This window comes from Lepus europaeus, chromosome 8 (assembly GCF_033115175.1).
Source record: "Lepus europaeus isolate LE1 chromosome 8, mLepTim1.pri, whole genome shotgun sequence".
In the NCBI taxonomy this organism is placed as follows: Eukaryota; Metazoa; Chordata; class Mammalia; order Lagomorpha; family Leporidae; genus Lepus; species Lepus europaeus.
Genome location: NC_084834.1, coordinates 95,277,544 through 95,297,863, shown reverse-complemented (window position 1 = coordinate 95,297,863; position 20,320 = coordinate 95,277,544). Strand labels below are relative to the sequence as shown.

The 20,320-nt window shown below is 47.2% G+C and overlaps 1 protein-coding gene across 2 annotated transcripts in view; it reads right to left on the bottom strand.

Annotated features, from left to right (window-relative positions):
- The window catches only part of TMEM150C (transmembrane protein 150C), an 81,479-nt gene extending 62,642 nt beyond the window's left edge, over positions 1 to 18,837 (bottom strand). Inside the window, exons 1-2 of one of the 2 annotated variants that reach the window (XM_062199190.1) lie at positions 18,790 to 18,837; positions 12,461 to 12,568 (exon numbers count right to left, since the gene is read on the bottom strand). The gene's annotated coding sequence lies outside the window, so the exon portion shown is untranslated. The remainder of the gene's footprint in view (positions 1 to 12,460; positions 12,569 to 18,789) is intronic. The other variant, XM_062199191.1, reaches the window with a different exon arrangement.
- Positions 18,838 to 20,320: the final 1,483 nt, after the last annotated feature.

Genomic DNA, 20,320 nt, shown 5'->3' with positions numbered 1-20,320 from the left:
CGTGGTACGGAAGCAATCGGGGTAGGGAGCCAGAGGTACCCTTCAGAGACGCTGTGAAAACAACAGTTAGGAAAGGTTATGCACTTCCCAGGCAGGAGATGCGGACCACATGTGCAAAGGTGTGACAAACCATCGAGAAGGGCCTTCAGGGTGAACCCAAGGAAATGTGGGCACTGACCTGGGACTGGCATTTGGAGCTGGATAATCCTGTGCTGCGTGTGTGTGTGTGTGTGTGTAATGGGGTGGGGACAGCACCGTCCCTCCCTCTACCAGTCAGAAGCTCCTAGGGCCTTCATACCTGCTGTGAGGACCAGAACCAACCCCTGTCATTATGAGAGATCCCTGGGGGAGCGAAAGTCGCCTCTGGTTGAAAACAACTGCTTGAAAGAGATCAATGAGGAGTACAGGTTTTATTTAACAAATGCGCTGGGAATATTAATTTTACAACAAAGAAAATGATCCGTCTGTTAGATCATCAACTTACACACATAAGTAAATACAATCAATTTTGAGGGAATTAGAGTATAATATGAAACTTGAAACTATTACATGGCTAAAAAACTTAGGGAGATAATAACTAATATCTGGACAGGGAAGCATCTCCTGAAGTTTGCAAACAAAGGAGGAAGTCACAAAGGAAATATTGATAGCACTGACCCTATAAGGCTAAACTTCTACAAGACTCAAGGGTAAATGAGAAACAGGGAAATGGGTACAAGCAGGATGACAACAGGCTACATTCTTCATATATAATGGCAGTAGCAATAAGAAAAGACTAGTATGTCAAAAGAAAAATGAGCGAAAGAGGCAAAGGTTTTACAGAAGGAATACACATGTAAATACTAAGTACACAAAAATGTTTAACTTCACCAGCAAATAAGGAAATTTTAGAAAGCACTTACTTTCAGTTTTACTCGATCCAAGAATCAAAGAATTTGGAACAGGTCACACCTAATGCAGGTAAGGACGTATATACACCACTGGTAACAGGTGAGCCAGACCCTCTTACACGCTTCAGAAAGAATCTGGGATAAACATCAGGAGGCTAAAGAATGCTTCCATCCTTTGACATCCTGTTTCCATCACACTGACTTGGAGTACATGCAATGGGTGGGACTATACCCCCTCTGAAACACATGTCCAAGTCTGACCCCCACTGCCCATGAATGGGGCCTTATTTGGAAAAGGAGCTGTTGCAGGTGTAGTTAGAGGATGACCTTGAGCAGAAATCAGCATGGTTTTGGAGTGGGCCCCAAGTCCAGTGACTGCTGCATCCCTACAGCACAGGTAGAGAAGACGAGGAGATGGAGGCAGGGACTGGAGCACGGCTGCTACGAGCCAGGGAGCCTGGGGTCACCAGAACTGCACGAGGCAAGGAAAGCTTCGCCCCCAGAGCCTGCACGGGAGCGCGGCCCTGCTGACAAGGGGGTGGGGTTTCTGGGTTCCAGAACTGTGAGAGAATACGTCTCTACCACTGTAGGCCACCAAGTGTGTGGTAATTTGTTCTGGCAGCTCTTGAAAATTAATACACTAAAAAAAGCCTGAAGACAGCGCTTTGGCACTGCGGGTAAAGCCACCGCCTGCAGTGCCGGCATCCCATATGGGTGCCGGTTCGAGTCCTGGCTGCTCCACTTCCAACCCAGCTCTCTGCTAATGGCCTAGGAAAAGCAGTAGAAAGTCCTTGGGCCCCTTGCACCTGCATGGGAGACCCAGAAGAAACTCCTGGCTCCTGGCTTCAGATTGGCGCATCTACAGCTGTTACGGCCAATTGGGGAGTGAACCAGCAGATGGAAGACCTCTCTTTCTGCCTCTCCTTCTCCTTTATAACTCTGACTTTCAAATAAATAAATAAATCTTTAAAAAAAATAAAAGAAAAAGCCTGAGATTGAACACAGGTTTATATACAAGTGTAAAAATGTTCTGCTTTGTGCTATTTCTCTTAGCAAAAAGTTAGGAAAAAACTGAAGCTATGAAAAAGAGGATGAGTTAAATTATAATGTGCCCATACTATATTACACATCTATAAAAGTATGGCTTGGCCAGGGGCGGGCACAATAGCCACTGCTTGAGATGCTGGCATCCCATACAGGTATGGGTTCAAGTCCCAGCAGCTCCACTTCCAATCCGGCTCCCTGCTAATGTGCCTAGGAAAGTTGAGGAAGATGGTCCAAGTGCTTGGGCCCCCGCACCCATGTGGGAGACCCAGATGGAATTCCAGGCTCCTGGTCCAGCCCTGGCTGTCGTGGCTATTTGGGAAGTAAACCAGCACATGGAAGATCCCTCTATCTCTCCCTATCTCTATAACTCTGTTTTTCCAGTAAATAAATACATCTTTAAAAAGTATTGTTTGAAGAATTTCTAATGCCACAGGATGTCTATAAAAAAAAAAACTCAAGATACAAAAGGGTATATACAACGTGATCTCCAAATTTCACATGATTATATCATACACTCACTTACTGCCCTGATGAATAACACAGGTGAAAAAAGCCCAAAAGGAAAGCAGCACACAAAGGCAACAGCGTACTGAAAGAAAGTACATCATATCTAGGAGATTTTATCCCAGGAAATAAAGTTAGTATTAGCATTATTATTATCAACATAATACAACAGAAAAATCCATCAATGAGATACCTTAGGATCAACTCAAGGATGCTGGGATGACATCTGATAAAATTCAGAGCTCACCTCTTACAAAACATCTAAGAAAATGCAGAACAGAAGGACTCTATAATGAGTCTTTCAAGTCATCAGCCAGCATCATTCTTTGGTATAAAGGAAGAACTTCCCTAAGCAACAAAAATAGGATGAATGAGTACTGTTACCATGATTCTTAGCACTGTTCGGATGCTTTCTACAAGTTCATGAAGATAATAATGATAAGAGCTCTAAGGGATACAGAAATGGAATTATTATCTGGAACAATAATCACTAAGAATTTATTAAAATATTATATAGTATAGACCTTATCTGAAATGCTTAGGGCCAGAACTGTCCAGGAGCTCAGATTGTTTTAAAATATCTGCTTATACCCAGTGACATATCTTAGGATGGGATCTAAGTCTATATAAGAATTTCTGATGTTTCAGGTATACCTTGGTCACACAAACCCGAAGAAAATTTTATACAGAATCTTTAAATAATTTTGTGCGTGAAACAAAGTTCCACGGTGTGAAAATGTCCCTTGCTGTGTCCTGCTGGCACTCAAAACGTTTCAGATTTTGGATTATCAGATTAAAGAGGCTCAACCTATGTGGGAATTAATGAGTATTCATACTGAAGAGACAACTTGACAGCAGGACTCCATTTTGGAGCGCCATCTTGAGAAAGCATCCCCTCACCATGAGACTAAACTTAGACAAAAACAGTCCACTGCATCTCACTTGGCAGAACACAGAAACTCCCTAGCATGATTGCTCAAGCTTAAAACATACAGGCTACACCTGGATTAATGTTAAGACTGTAATTTGTCTATTGTCAAGATTGTACTTGATATTAGTTTCCCATAGGTCTTAGGTGAGCTTGACCCTAGTAGCCATGTATCCCTCCCACACGCCTAAGCTAGCAATCATGTATTCCCCCTCCCCTCCTATGGTTTCTGCCTTTATAAATCCTGTTGCTTTGGGCTTTGGGGTCTCTCCACCGCCAGGACCGCCAAATTTTATCAACGTGTGGTGGTGCTCCTCTGTTTGCACTCATTCAGGCACAACAATATTAAGGATAAGATAGAAGATGAAAGTCATCACACAGAAGCAGTAACACAGCATCAGCGCTGTGGTGTAGTGGGTAAAGCTGCCACCTGCAGTGCCACCAACCCATATGGGCGCTGGTTTGAGTCCCGGCTGCTCTACTTTTGATCCAGCTCCCTGATAATGTGCCTGGGAAAGCAGTGGAAGATGGCTCAAGTCCTTGGGCCCCTGCACCCACATGGGAGACCTGGAAGAAGCTCCTGTCTTCTGGCTTCTGATCAGCCCAGCTCTGGCCATTGCGGCCATTTGGGAGAGTGAACCAGCAGATAGAAGACCTCTTTCTTTGCCTCTCTGTAACTGCTTTTAAAATAAATAAATAAATAAATAAATATTTTAAACAGGAATAAAAACAAATAGAAGCAGTAAAACCCATAAAATATCCACAACCATGTATAACAAGAAATATCCACGAACAATGCCCCACAACAGTCTACTAAGAGACACACAAACTTGAATACGTATTGGTGGTGAAGGGTGAATTAGAATGCTGTGAAGTGAAGCCACTCTTGCCAAATGAATTTAGAGATACCAGAGAATTCAATAAAAACAAGCCCTCCGGGAGATTAATTTGGACTTTGATGGTGTCTCTAAGATCCGTCTGGAATAACTGTTGAGACACACGCCTACATAACATTTGTGGCTAAGGCCCTTTGAAGAAAGTTTTATTTGGAGATTCATGAAAGTCATTCAGCATCTCCACCTGTTCTTTTAATTAGCATTAAATTACTGAGGAGGCTTTAAAACAGAAGGGTGCTTTCTTAGAAAGGTTTTCTTTGTCCCCTGAACATTTTTCTTTTCTTTTCTTTTCTTTTTTTTTGCACATTATTCCTTTTTATCTTTGCTCATTTCCCCTGGGAAAATACAAGTCCTTGTAAAGCTTTGTGGTTATTTAAAAGAAGCACCCATTGGAATCTTTTTATTTACATATTAAATTATAGTATTATACTGATGTAAACACAGGTTGATTGGTTGCTGTTGTGTGCTGTTCTTGAATGGACAAATAAAAATGCATTTACTTCTGGTGTCCAACAAGTTTGGTGTAAGTAGACATTGTAGAACGACTGAACTGCACTAATTAACACATGGATTACCTCAAACACTTAATTTTTTTGTGATGAGAACACTCTCGTACCAATTTTCCAATATTCGCCGTATTGTCATTAACTCGGGTCACCATCAAGTGGAGTAGATCTCTTGATCTTCTTCCTCCTCCAAGACAGGGGATTTGAATCTCAGTGCCCGCCCTTTTTATTCGCTGCCTGACTTGAGGTCATTTACTTCATTGCAATGCATTCCAGCTCATTTAGTTTTGAAAGGGTGATGAGCAAAACCCTCTCAAATATTTGTCAGGAGGATGTGGTCACACAGTTATGATCTAGCACAGTGCTTGGCACACGACACTCCTAATGAGAAGAGTCGAGGACAAGTTATACACTTTCTAACTTATTTCTTTCCCTAAACTCTCCGCTTCTGTGACCGCTTAACCCATCCGATGGTTATTTGGAAGTGAGTCGTTCCCCTGTGTGTCTGCTGTGGGAGGCTGTGACTTCTGAGAGAGCGAGAGGTAATGTTTCATTCATCCACACATCTACACAGCTCCCAGCCCCTGCAAACGCCCACTGATATGCAAAAGAGAAGAGGAAGAAGCTGCTACTGCTGCTTATAGTGCGGCGTGTTCTGTTGGTGCCCCAGCCATGAAACCACATTTCACAATGTCTTAAATTTTAACCAATGTGAGTATCTTAGGAGGCGTGCTACACCAGTACGGAGAGGTGAACCGACAAGTACAAATCAGGCGAAATCAGTGAAGAGCCAAAAATAAACCACAAATCAATGCACCCACATTGATTAAATTCTCACGATGCACTTAAGAAAATGGCGAGGTTCTGGCTCTTAATGCTTCTGTCTAGCCACGGTTTAACAGTAAAGAAATGTTGATTATTGAAACAGCCGTAGCCTCGTGTATTCCAAAGTCAAGGAATGCAGACTTATGGTGCCCTAATAGTAACAGATGCCCTGCCTTGCTCTACAACATTATTTGGTTTCACTGCCTACAGCCTGGGGGCCAGTGCTTTATCTATGTGCAGGGGGGGTGGATTTATAGCTGCAGGAGAAGAAACTCATTATTATCTACTTATTTTTTCCTTATATATACAAAGCAAATACAATTTTCCTGAATACCTAACTGGAAAACCTATAATTTAAAAATTATCAAGTTAATGGTCTGGGTCTTGCATGAGAAGATACTAATTTTAAAGAGGCCTCTTGGGATGGGTGTTTGGCAGTGGTAAACAAGATGCTTGGCATGCCTCCAGCCCATACTGGAGCACCCTGTTTGAGTCCCAGCTTCTCCGCTTCCAATCTAGGTTCCTGCTAATGTGTACTCTAGGGAGCATTAGGTGGTGGCTCAAATACTTGGGCCCCTGTCACCCACATGGGAGACCCAGACCAAGTTCTAGGCTCCTGGCTTTGACCTGGCTCGGCCCTGGCTACTGCAGGCATTTGGAGAGTGAACCAGTGGGTGGAAGACCTCACTCTCTCTCTGCCTTTCAATTAAATTGAAAATTAGAAAGAATAATTTCAAAGCACCTAATAAAGCTCTCAGTTAAATATAATTAAATGCTTAACATAACAAGGAGCCAATGTTCAGAAAGAGGTAAGGTTTATGAAAAAAGTTGGCCTTAAAACCATAGGCAAATACAAGCAAAGAGAATGGTGCAGCTAGGCATTTCAGTGCAGGAACCATAAAAACAAAAAACGAAGACATGCTCAGGTGCGTAGGCAGTGCAAATCCAGATTAGAAAGGACGGGGAGTAAACTGTGCCTAGACGAAATGGGCTCAGATGATAAAAGTCCCTGAATGCCAAAATGAGTAGTGTGGGTCTGGGCCTGTAAGAAGCTGCTCGGGGGGACTCCTGGGAAGGCGGAGCCCTCGCGCTAGTGAAGTGCTGGCCGGACGAAGTGGGAAGCACTGTGCATGGGAGACTCCAGCGCCCAAGAGGCAAGAGGCACAGAGATCAGTGTGGAGACGACTGCAGAGCCTTCTGCACGCGAAATCATGATTACTCAACATAATCTTCAAAATCTTTTTTTTTTTTTTTTTTTTGATAGGCAGAGTGGACAGTGAGAGAGAGAGAGACAGAGAGAAAGGTCTTCCTTTGCCATTGGTTCACCCTCCAATGGCCGCCGTGGTTGGCGCACTGTGGCTGGCGCACCGCGCTGATCCGATGGCAGCAGCCAGGTGCTTCTCCTGGTCTCCCATGGGGTGCAGGGCCCAAGCACTTGGGCCATCCTCCTCTGCACTCCCGGGCCACAGCAGAGAGCTGGCCTGGAAGAGGGGCAACCGGGACAGAATCCGGCGCCCCGACCGGGACTAGAACCAGGTGTGCCGGCGCCGCAAGGCGGAGGATTAGCCTGTTGAGCCACGGCGCCGGCCAATCTTCAAAATCTTAATGCATAAGAATTATCAGTTATTTCTAAACTGCAAATGATGGAAGAAGACAGTAGGCAGTAGCTCCAGGCCAAGTCCGTTCAAGTTCAGGTCCTCTTAGAACCTTATACTTAGCATCGAGGTATCATGGGTGTTGTTAAACGGATCCAGGTGAAAGACACACTAGCTGCACAGCAGGCATCTGGAACCATGCTTAAGGTGCCCCTTGGGACACTCACGTGCCCCATGGGAGTGCCCTGGCTTGAGCAGACCTACTACTCTGCTTCCAATCCCAGCTCCTTGCTAATGCGCATCCTGGGTGATAGCTCCAGTAGATGGGTCCCTGCCATTCGTGTGGGAGACTCGGCTCGAACCCCGGCTCCTGGCTTTGGCCTAGCTCTGGCTGTTATGGGCATTTGGAGAATGAATCAGCAAATGAATGGCTTTTTTTTTTTTTTTTAAACAGCAAAACCAAGACGACTTAGTCTAGCCAAATGTGCACCCAAAGAGCCTGACTTCAAATGAAGAAAACATCAAAATAAGAGGCAGTGACTCTCACGCGAAGAGCCCAGGCTCCCTGTGCCAATGTGCCAGATGCTGTTCGACTGTTGGAAAATGCATCATTTCAAACATGAGATGTCCTGTCGTCAGTAGATATCTTTCCTAAAAATGATTTCAGACGCTTTGGGGCACTCACTCACACTGGGCTGCTTCTCTCAAGCAAAAACCAAGAGAAATCTTTGTGGCTTAAGAAGCTGACGATGGCCCAAATCAACTCTGTTCCACAGTGATTAAAACCATTTTTCATTTTTCTGTCTCTTGAATGCTCCATAAAGGAGGACAAGCGATCCTTCTCTGATATGCAAGAAAATGTCCCAGCCTGCAAGATTTGTTGTAGGGGCTGGTAACGCACCTGGGAAAACAGCAGAGGATGGCCTGAGCGTTTGGACCCCTGCACCCACGTGGGAGACCCAGAAGAGGCTCCTGTCTTCAGCCTGGCCTGGTCGTGGCCATTGCAGCCATTTGGGGGAGTGAATCAGTGATGGAAGATCTCTGTCTCTCCTTCTCCCTCTGTAACTCTGCCTTTTAAATAAATAAATAAATAAATCTTAAAAAAATAAGTTTTGGGAGCTGGCGCTGTGGTGTAGCAGGTAAAGCTTCCACCTACAGTGCTGGCATCCCATTTGGGCACCGGTTTGAGTTCTGGCTGCTCCACTTCTGATCCAGCTCTCTGCTATAGCCTAGGAAAGCAGTAGAAGATGGCCCAAGTCCTTGGGTCCCTGCACCCATGCGGGAGACCCGGAAGAAGCTCCTGGCTCCTGGCTTTGGATCAGCACAACTCTGGCCAGCGCAGCTCTGGCCAGCGCAGCTCTGGTCATTGCAGCCAACTGGGGAATGAACCAGTGGATGGAGGACCTCTCTCTCTCTCTCTGCCATTCCTTCTATGTAACTCTGACTTTAATATAAATAAATAAATCTTTCAAAAAATAAGATGTGTTGTAGCAAATGTGGATGGCCCCCTGCTGCTCTTCAGGATGAGCCGCTGTTGCTCGCCTCATCATGCTAAGTGCCACTCCTGGTGCAGGTGCAGCTGACAACATCAGCTGCAGCAATGCCCGGTGCTTAAACACAGCACCAAGGGCTGCATCTGGAGCAGACCCTTTTAGTTCTCTGTTATTTCCCAAAAGGGTCCTGATGGGGATCAGTCATAGATGAAGTGTGAACAGCCAGTCTTGGAGAAGGCTCATAAAGGCTTCCCTTGCCCCTATATAACCCCCTCCTAGCTTAAGTGACACCAAGGCAGCTGCCCCCTCTCGCTGCTCCCACGGTCCCCCCCAATGTTTTCCTCTTATTACACGTACTGCACAGCATGATCCTTGTTTACACGCTGTCCTCCCCACCAGACTGGGAAGGGCCGCATATCTCAAAACACATTGCAGGCTCCCCATAAATGCTTTCTGAATATACACATGGAGAGCACTAGGCTCGTGCACTGGGAGAGCCCATTTTTTTTTTTTTTGCTTCTTTGAAGCGCACCCCCATCATATAGAAATCTGCACTTTGGCCCCACTGAGCAAGTGGGCCCTTGTTGCTAGGGCAACCAGGTGGGAAAACAGCTCAGCCCCAAACCAAAACTATACCACAGTGGTTCTGTTTAGGATAAGACAGGAGGTCTATTGGCTTTCTTTTCTTATTTTATTTTTATTTTTTTTATTTATTTGACAGATAGAGTTAGACAGTGAGAGAGAGAGAGACAGAGAGAAAAGTCTTCCTTCTGTTGGTTCACCCCCACACACACACCCTCAAATGGCCACTACAGCTGGAGCTATGCCGATCTGAAGCCAGGAGCCAGGTGCTCTTCCTGGTCTCCCATGCGGGTGCAGGGGCCCAAGCACTTGGGCCATCCTCCACTGCCCTCCTGGGCCACAGCAGAGAGTTGGACTGGAAGAGGAGCAATCGGGACTAGAACCCGGTGCCCATATGGGATGCCAGTGCTGCAGGCGGAGGATTAACCTAGTGAGCCACGGCGCTGGCCCCTCTATTGGCTTGCATGTGTCCATTTCCCCATCCACCTGCCCACAGGTACCCTCCAATATCCTGGTGGACACTGAAGTCCACAGGCTGCCCTGCCCACCTGTGATGCTGCCATGCAGCTGGGCACAATGGAATCACCTAGGAGGCCCTTTAAAAAGGTCTGATGTCAGGGCCCCGGCCCCAAAGACTGATTTAACTAGCCTGGGGTGCAGCTGGGCACAATGGAATCACCTAGGAGGCCCTTTAAAAAGGTCTGATGTCAGGGCCCCGGCCCCAAAGACTGATTTAACTAGCCTGGGGTGCAGCTAGGTTTCTGTAGCTCTCCAGAGCATGTGCTAGTACAGCTAGGGTTCTGAACCTCTGGCCCCTGGCTTGCCTGCCATCAATGCCTGGCCGTGGTGCTGTCCAAGGTAGCAGTTCCTCAAGAACTTCTTCACCCCAGTGTCTGCCTAAGTCAGCCACAGGCAGGGCAGTGTCCAGTGGATGGGCACTGCACCTTAGGACAGCACAAAAAGCCAAATCACACAACGACCAGGACTGCAGGCAAGCACACCTTCACATTTAATCCCAAACCGTGCTATCCAAAGCCACCCAAGGCTGTTAAAACCTGAGTTAATCAAAGTTGAAAAAAATCACTTCAGAACAGGCTGGACAGCAATTGATGTCCACTCAAAGGCCTCGATGGTCTCTGTGCTCCAGTTATTCAACTCTTTTGAGGCAGTACAGAAGCAATCTGAGCTAAGAAGTAAACAACGGGCATGGCTGTGTTCTAATAAAACTTTATTTGCAGGGGCCGGCGCTGTGGCGCAGTGGGTCGAAGCCCTGGCCTGAAGTGCCAGCATCCCATACGGGCACCGGTTCTAGTCCTGGCTGCTCCACTTCCAGTCCAGCTCTCTGCTATGGCCTGGGAAAGCAGTCGAAGATGGTCCAAGTCCTTGGGCTCCTGCACCCGCATGGGAGACCCGGAAGAAGCTCCTCGCTCCTGGCTTCAGATCAGCACAGCTCCAGCCATTCTGGCCATCTGGGGGAGTGAACCAACGGATGGAAGACCTCTCTGTCTCTACCTATCTCTGTAACTCTGTTTTTCAAATAAATAAAGTAAATCTTAAAAAAAAAAAACTTTACAAACTGGTTTGCTGACCCCCGCCCTGAGACCACCAAGTATCCTTAGACTAAAAATTCTATAACATAATTTCTACACAAAAAGAGACAATGATTGTATTGGAAAGACAAGATAACTACGCAATAAGCAAGCAAACCAGGAGCTGGATAAAACTGAAGTGAGCTTAAGGCACAACAGCAGAGTCCTGTTCAGTCTGCCTGGATAGACAATATGTCAAGGGTGAATTTGAAATATTCATAGCCTAAAAGTGGGAATGGAGTCTCGTCCTTCTGTGATGTCTATAGTCATGCCAAGACTCTAAGAAATAAACCATGTGACTTCTGAAGGCTTTTCCTTGCTCTTAAACGCTCGATAGGGGAACCATTATCATTCAGAACAATCCACTTTAATTTCCCATGTGATAAAATGAGTTAAAACCTGTGTCATGAAGAAGAAGGAAGGAACAGTGTATAGGGGGTGGAGGAGTTATCCTGAGCCAGGCACTATGCTACGGGCTTGAAGATTATTGTCCAGTAGCTAACACAGCCACATTTCTGAATAGCTATGTTATGGCCCTGTGTGTGGTTTGATCTTAAAAGTCACACTGTACCATCATTTGATCATAAGCATATCTTTTCCACACATCATTTAACGGAACATTTTTGCCTTTTTTTATATGCATCCATAGATGACCAAAATTTTGACACAAAATGGCAACTTGCTCCTTCTCATATAAGTCAATTTTTATGCCACCTATCAGGTGAAATTATAATGGAGAGACACTCATCAAAATTTCATAGAAAAGACACGCTATCTCAAGCACAATTCTATTAGCCAGTAAAATTATAGGAAGATAAATATGGTTCTGCGAACACTGTTCCATCAGTGACAAGACTGGAAAACTTTTCGAAATGCCATACTTTTGAAGTCTACAGCATGTGGGCACAGAATACCATAAAGGTAGAAAAACTGTCACCCATTAAAATTCACATTCCTGCTGCTGCATGGGATATATTTTAGTTACTAGTGTTTCTATATAAATACATTTTAAGTTTATATAAAAACATGAGTTTAGAAATCCCAGGAGATATATTTCCATTAGAAACTCCAGGACATTACAGAATTCTTTTAATTTACAAACATTTCCAGTTCAGAAAAAAATTAATATTACTATTTGGATTGTTTTTCATGTTATCAACATTTCTTAATTAACACCTGCTCATTGTGAATCAACAGAATGAAAATAATTTGAAAAGACTGTTGTATTAACCAGCACAGCCAATATGTAACACTCATTTTAGCTATATACGGTTTTAATGTATGTTTTAAAACTTCCAATTATCTCTACTGAAAGTATTTCCTTGGCAGCCAAGTTATCATAAATGTAAAAAAACCCAGGGAGACAACTACTTTGTTCATAAACGAAATGTTTGATGAACAGTAAGGCTACACTATTTTTGGAGACATTTATGTTACATTCAGTGGATGATCAGTCTAATTGCTTCAGAGTTAAATAACACCACTTCAACGGCAGGCGGATTTCCTCCCCTGCCATAGTTCAGCACAATTACTTCTAGAGCAACGTCTACACCTGTCAGAAAGTATAACACGACTTCCAGTGTTTTTCCAGACGGTTCATCTCACCTCCTTTGTCTTCAGCACAGCGTTATGTATCAGGTCCTCAGAGCTGGCTGGTTCTGAAACAGGTCTACATATCTCAGGGTTTTTCGTGTGTTAGGCGCAGCCTCTGTACTGTTTAAAGAAGAAAAGCTCAATGGTAAGCTGTTACCTCTTCTACTCTACCTCCCAAAGTGATCACTTACATTCTGCCTGACCTTTAAGGAAAACTCACATATCCTTCCAAAAGGAAATCCGAGAGTACAACTTCGAGATTGCCTTGGGGAAGAAAAAGACTTCCAGACTCAAGAGTAAGATATTTCCTTTTATATAAAATTCATAGGACAATATTATTTTCCATTTACTTTATTGAAAATACATGAGGCACTCACAGGTAGGAAGTAATTTTAAAGACAAATAATTTAGGGTACAGGAAAAAGTGGGGAGTTCGTGAGAGGAACCTAGTTATTTAGAGCATCTGTCACTATTTGCTACAGAACAGTGAGCAGAAGTTAGGAAGTGGTCAGCAGGGCAGGAAGAGTCTGGAGACCCAATCTGCAGTTATTCTCTGGGACACTCACGGTCCTTTGGGCACCAGACTGCCCCTCCAAGGGCGTTATCCTCCAGGCTGAGAATGCGAGGGCTGCCCCCAGCCCCCCAGTTCTCGCCTTCCACAGAACATCCCTTCTGCACTTGTGCAATGCCACACAATGTGTGAGCCTCAGAGGTCTGCAGATGTCACCATGTGTGGCTGTCACAGTGCACCATGGGAGACAAGGTGGCGGTACACATGGGCTATCACCAGATCTCCCGAGTTCAGGTTCTGTCTCCTCTGCTTACTGGGACGCAGAGACCAGAGGATACTGGTGGTACCTAGGTGAAAGGACTGCTGGGGAACGAGATAATCTATAGAAAGCATCCAGCATGGAGGGCGTGGTGAGCACTCCCCCAGGTTCCCGCTATCATGAACAACTACACAGCTGTGGATGGACGGCCGCGGATCGGTGAGGCTCACACACAGCAGTGTCTCCCAAAGTGGGCCCCAAGCCTAGTTTCAAAGCCAATGATTTATATCATGATCCGGGATACAAATACACACTTAGATAGTAATTACACAAACCACGACCATCGTATACAGAGCTTACTGTACATGGTCTGGGCAGAGGCCTTAACCAATACTCCCCACTGCCTCCTAGCCTCCGACTTGCCATACATGCAGAGACAAAGGTTTTCTTAACACAGGTAACCTTCACTAAGAAGGATGCACACTGATCACGTCTACTCCACTGTATGTTCTGTTTGGGAAAAATCTCATTGATTTTATGACCCAAGACATGCAGTTTCAAAAATATTAAGGTTAAGCCTTACATGAAAAACAATTAAAAAGTTAAATAAACATATGGATCTCGTCTCAGACGTTTGACCATGCTGTTGTTAACTGTAAATAAAAAGAAATAAAGATTATATGGAATATCCCCTAAATTTATTTACCTCGTGGAAGGGACATTAATTTGTGAAAAATATTAACACCTTCAGGGCTGAGAATTTTTTTTAACCTATATTTTAGCTAGTATGCACACATACACTTGACAAATTTCTGGGGGTTTTTTTTAGGTTCATTTTTTAAAAAATTTATTTCATTTCTATTTATTTAAAAGGCAGAAATAGAGAGACAGAGACAGGATCTTCCATCCATGGGTGGGTTTGCTCCTCAAATATGTACAACAACCAGGGCTGTGCCAGGCTGAATCCAAGAGCCTAGAACTGTCTGGGTCTCCCACACGGGTGGCAGGGACCCAGGTACTTGAGCCATCAGGTTATCTCCCAGATGCATTAGCAGGAAGATGGAATCAGGGCAGTGACAGGCCTCGGACCCAGGCACTCTGATACGGAATGTGTGGGTAACAAGCATTTTAACCACTGCACAAAATGCTGGCCCCACATTTTCCAAATTTCCAAATCACTGACGGAGGGAGAGGCCCTTCCAGAGACAGGGAACTGTGGCTTGGAAAGAGGCATCGTAGGAACCAGGGTGGGTGAGGGAGTCACACATCCAGGGACCAGCAGAGGCAGTGTCTTGGGGACAGTCTAATCAGAAGTGTGTCCCTCTCTAATCAGAAGTGTGTCAAAATAACCGCTTTAATCAAAGTCAACTAGCTCAAAGCTCTAACAACATGGTGGCTGCTACAGCAAATCCCATTTTAACAATGTCACTGAGACTGACAGTAGATTCTATTGTTAAGTGGGTTTAGTAAAACCTACAAGCTGGGCCGAGCCATGGGGTCTGGATCTGAAGCCCAAGGGAAAAGCGTGGGACTAGAAGGGCCTGACAGATGTGGAGGCATCAGCCTTGGCTGCTCCCTGAGCCAGGGGCACTCGTGTGTCAGACTTTTCACGGGGTCTCGGTTGGGGGGGGGGGGGGGAGCACCGGCAGTGCATAATCCTCTACTTCCTTTCTCCAAATCCTTCTCCTTCCCTTGAAAAACTGAGAAGTGCAGAGGAGCAGATAATGCCAAGTTCATGAACACAGACACACTGGGGCCAAGCATCTGAACAAGTCGGAGTGATGTTTATTTTTGTGGGTAGCAGACACGGAAATTTAAAAAGGACACTGGGTTTTACAGTAGAGGTGAACTCTTCAATACAAAGCACTTTTTTTTTTTTTAAGAGCAAAATGCAAGTGCTTTTTCCTAACAACAGGATTACTGATTCAAATCTTAATTCCTGTACTACCAAAGCCAATTTCCACTTTCTTTCAATTAGGGGCTAATTGTCAAGGGCTATCTCCATAGTGGGTGCAGACAACTTAGAGCTGCAGGGCAATATGACAGCCACCAGCTACCATATACGTGGCTATTTAAATTAGCTAACGTTAAATAAAATTTAAAATCCACTTCCTCTACGGCATCAGCCACATGTCAAGTGCTCAATGGTCACATGTGGCTCGTGGCTATCGTATTAGGTGAGGGAACATTTCCACCACTGCAGAGTTCTATTGGATGGCACTTACCTAGAAAGGGCTATTCATAGAAGCTAGAAAGGAAACTGTTCATTTCTTCCTTGGCAAAAGAGCTCCAAGCCCTACCTACCCAAGATGGCTTGACTTGAAATCATGAGTTGAATCTGACAGTTACTGCCAATGAGGCCGTTGTTATCTCGAAGTATCATTTCAACTGGCCTGTCTAAAATCTCTTCCCATTAAGACTTCCCACACCACAAGTTATCTTTCAAAACGCAAACATGCCAGGAAATGATAATTGGTGGGAATGATAACTTTAAGTTATCATAACTTAAGTTATGATGACTTAAGTTCCAATAACTTATGAGCTAGTTTGAAAGTGCTTAGATCAACCCAGGAAAAACTATGAAGTCACAAGGCACCATCAGTTCCAGAAATAAAAGTTTATGGTAAAGTAAGTAGGGACACTTCTGTTTTATCCTTCAGGTAGGGAAAATATTTGGGACATATCTAGGTCTGGTATCTTCATGAACTTTCATGAATTGAGACGCAGATTCCAGGGCACCTGGAGTCATGTTTTGGGAACCCTGGCACATATCTCCTTGAGTCTCACAAGGATATAATCACAGCTGATTCTGAGTGCTGTGGATTCTTAGGAAGGGGAAGGCGAACCAGCAATACATTATCTTGTCAGTGTTTATCTTGCTTAATTGGTTACTGGGCTGATCTCAAATGGCCAGATTAGTGAAACCAAACAGCTTAGACTAAGAGGGGCCAGCTAGCCTTTCCTCTCTGTGACGCAGGCTGCTAATGTGACACTGAACGGCAGAGGGGTAGGTCACAGGAATCATGCAGGGGTTCCGACCAGCGTGTAAAGCAAAAGGCTTGCCCTCTGGACAATCACAAAGCAGGTAAAGTAAGCACAAAAAACCTTGCGAGGTCATTGCATACATTCACACAAAAAAACCAACAACAACAACAACAAACAACCTCCATAAAGCAAACTGTCTCTCCCACAAAGCAACTTATAAAAGACATTTGATGAGAAAAACATGAATTAAGCATTTACTATAGACATTTTGATGCCAATTTAAATAATCCAAGCAGGGGCCAGCGCTGTGGCAGTGGGTCAAAGCCCTGGCCTGAAGCGCCGACATACCATATGGGTGCCGGTTCTAGTCCCCAGCTCTAGTCCTGGCTGCTCCACTTCCAATCCAGCTCTCTGCTATGGCCTGGGAAGCAGTAGAAGATGGCCCAACTCCTTGGGCCCTGCACCCACGTGGGAGACTGGAAAAAGCTCTTGGCTCCTGGCTTCAGATCAGCACAGCTCCGGCCGTTGCGGCCATCTGGGGAGTGAACCAGAGTATGGAAGACCTCTCTCTCTGTCTCTACCTCTCTCTGTAACTGTCTTTCAAATAAATAAAATAAATCTTTAAAAAAAAAATCCAAACGGACTGCATTTAGCATTTGGCAGATGATAACAAACATATATTTTTCAAATACTTTTTATGTTTGTTCAGTGTTGTAGTATCTACCAATCAGTCTTGTTTGTTAGCAAACCTATCCTTTTATTTACCGCCTCCAGTTTGTGAGCTTCCAAGTTGGGGTAACTACAAAACATTTATTTTTAAAAATGTATAAAGGACACCATTAAAATCCCTATGTTTTATGCTTGGAAAAGTAAACTCAAGTTCAAGTTCATTAAGAGATGATAGCTGAGGCTGGTGCCCTGGCATAGCAGGTTAAGCCACTGCCTGCAGCACTAGCATCCCATGTAATTGCAGGTTTGAGTCCCAGCTGCTCCACTTCCCATCCAGCTCCCTGCTAATGTGCCTGGGAAAGCAGCAGAAGACGGCCCAAGTGCTTGGGCCCCTGTCACCCACCTGGGAGACCTAGAAGAAGCTCCTGGCTTCTGGCTTTAGCCTGGCACAGCCCCAGCCATTGTGACCATTTGGAGAGTGAACACGCAGATGGAAAATCTCTCTCTTCCTCTGTCTCTCCTTCTCTCTTTAACTCTGTTTTTCAAATAAATAATAAAGTAAATCTTTAAAGAGAGAGAGATGACAGCTATCCCTAATCCTGGAAGCAGTGTCTCTAGGACATCTAAGAAAGTTTGGGATTTAATGCATAGAGCCGAGACTAAAATGACTCGATCTGCAAACATCACGTACATGAGCCTAAACAATTTTTCCTCAGCGAGAAAACTTTAAGTAGGTCAAGTTATTAGCTGCTACCATGGAGTTTGTGCATGCACATTTTTCTAGCCTTTGAGGAACTGTAGCCTGGAATGGAGTTACAGCCCTGCATTATTAAGTCTTTGATTCCAGGGGAGAAATGAAATAGAAACTACTCTTGCTGTTTAGGCTGTTATTGTAACAGATCCAAGAACTGTTGTGCTCTGTTTTGCTTTTTAACCCATCACTATGGCATGTGGTTCTCCAACATGCAGGAAGCAGGAATGGGCTCGCTGAGGGTGGGGCAGGAGCTGCCAGGCCACCTGGGCTATGTTTGCACCTTCCTAGCGTCCCAGGTTGGCCGTGAAAGGCGGTCTGGCCAGAAGAAACCTGATCAAGAAGGTCAGAGGAGTGTTTAAGATATAAGAAAGGGCTGCAGAGCCAGGCGTGGACGGGGGACAGGCATGAGCAGCGGGAAAAGAAAAGATGCATTGAAAAATGGGAAAACCGTCTGCTCCGCCAAGAGATTCAATTAAAGGAGGGGAAAACCACCAAACAAGGGCTCTCTACATAACCCAAGGCGAAGCAATTTTTAAAAAATTATTGCAATGGATGACTGTGGAGCCCCAGGAACCCACCCACCGGCGCCTCTCCCGAGAACCCGAAAATCCCATTCTTCTCAAGGTGCACGAGGGGGAAGCAAAGCCGGGCCGTGCGTTCAGAGCGGAGGGCGGTGCACCGGGCAGAGCAACTTAGAGGCACCTTCCCCGAGCCCCTGCCTCCCCAGCCCGCCCGACTTGGCTAACGGCAAAGTGACCGGAGAGCCACACGGAGCCCGGGGGGGTCACACTTGGCGCCGCTCCTCGCCCCAGTCCACCCGATAACAAAAGGCTGGGGCGGCGCGTGGGGACACCTGTCCAGGGGCGGGGGCGGGAGCCGGGGCCGCGGCCGGCAGGCGGCATTGCGGCTGCGGGGACCCGGGCGCGCGGGCAGGACTCGCTCCGGAGCACGCGCCCGCGGGGAGCTCGAGCCGGCGGCTCCGCGCCCGGGACGTTCCGGGGAGGGAGCCGATCCGAGCCCCGCAGCCGTGCGGACCCCGCCGCCCGAGCCCCGCTGCAGCGCCCCGGGTCTCCGCCGCCAGGCTGGGCGCGGAGCCGGGCCGGACGCCCCCTGGCCGCCGGCGGGCCCCGGCGGAGGGGAGGCACCTCGGGCGCCGCGCCTACCTGCTCCGGTGCGGCGGGGCCGCGGTCGCCTCGCGGGGCCGTGACCTGCGGCGGCGGCGGCGGCGGCGGCGGCGGCGGTGGCAGCGGCGGCGGCGGGGAGGGCGCTTCCTTCAGGAAGGGGTGGGATCTGCGCGCCCGCCCGGCCCCGCCGCCGCGCGCACGGCCCGCCCCCGACTTATTCTGGGGTCCCTGCCGCGAGGCCTCGCCGGGGGCCCCGACTTGGGCCACCCGCCCCGCCCCAGCCCACCCTCCGGGGCCCCGCGTCGTCACCCGGGGCTGGAGGCGGGTGTGGACGGCCGAGCCGCTTCCTCCCCGAGCCTCTGCGGACGCGTTTGCCAGGCGCTGCTCAGCCAACAAAAGGAAGCGCGGGACGCGGGCTCCGCCGCCGCGCGGTTATTATGCCTGACCTGTGGTAACCTTCCGGCGGGCTCCCCTCGGGCCGCACACCTAGGGCGCCCGCGCGCGGCTGCGGACGCTCCGTTCCATGCCCGCCGGGGGAAGGCAGCGCTCGCTGCGCGCCGCACCCGCGGGCTCCTCGCCTCGTTTGAGCAAACACAGGGCCAACTTCCGACCCTGGCCATGAACAACACGCTCCAAGGCCGCCCGCGTCGCGCCATCAAACGGGATTCAGCAGCACTTGCCCCGCTGCCCGCACCCCAGACCCCGGCCTCCGAGGGTCCGTGCCCTGTGGGTCACACGCCCATGGTTAACTTGGACCTCCCGCTGTAGGTTCTCCGTGGCCGGACCCCAGACCCCGGCCTCCGAGGGTCCGTGCCCTGTGGGTCACACGCCCATGGTTAACTGGGACCTCCCGCTGTAGGTTCTCCGTGGCCGGACCCCAGACCCCGGCCTCCGAGGGTCCGTGCCCTGTGGGTCACACGCCCATGGTTAACTGGGACCTCCCGCTGTAGGTGCTCCGTGGCCGGACCTGCCTCACCGGAATGACCTCCATTTGGGGGGTGGGTGGGTTTCTCTACCACACCTGCCTCCAAATTTAAACTAACAATCTTCTCCACTCAACCCATTCAACCCATTCCGATTTTCCAATTCAACGTTTGCTTACACAGTTCTCCCCCACCCCACCCCTTGCCCCAGTCTTGTAATTTTTGTATGTGTGGCGCACATGGATTTCTTTCTCACTGTTTTCTGGTGACTATTACTAACCTGCCAGCTTCCTGCCGCTCGGAATCTGGCCTTCTCAAATTTCTCTGACCTTGATGAATGGGGCTGTAAACCATCCAATGAAAAGGGCAAAACCAAAAATTTAATCCTACTCTAGGATCCCTTGAAAGTATATGCTCACTCTTTTAAAACTTCTAGATCCATCCAAGGAATTAGTGGTCCCTCTGAACTTGGCAACTTGAGGCCAGCCCAAAAGGCTTCAAAAAGATACAAGTGCCTGGGTGCCACCGTTAGTGTCTGAGCCAGGTTTGGAAGGGCTAGGGGAGTCAGGACATGGGGATTTTGACCAAGAAGCCTGGTGATTCTGACCTATTCAGGACTGAGTCACTGCCTTTCCTTGGAAATCAGG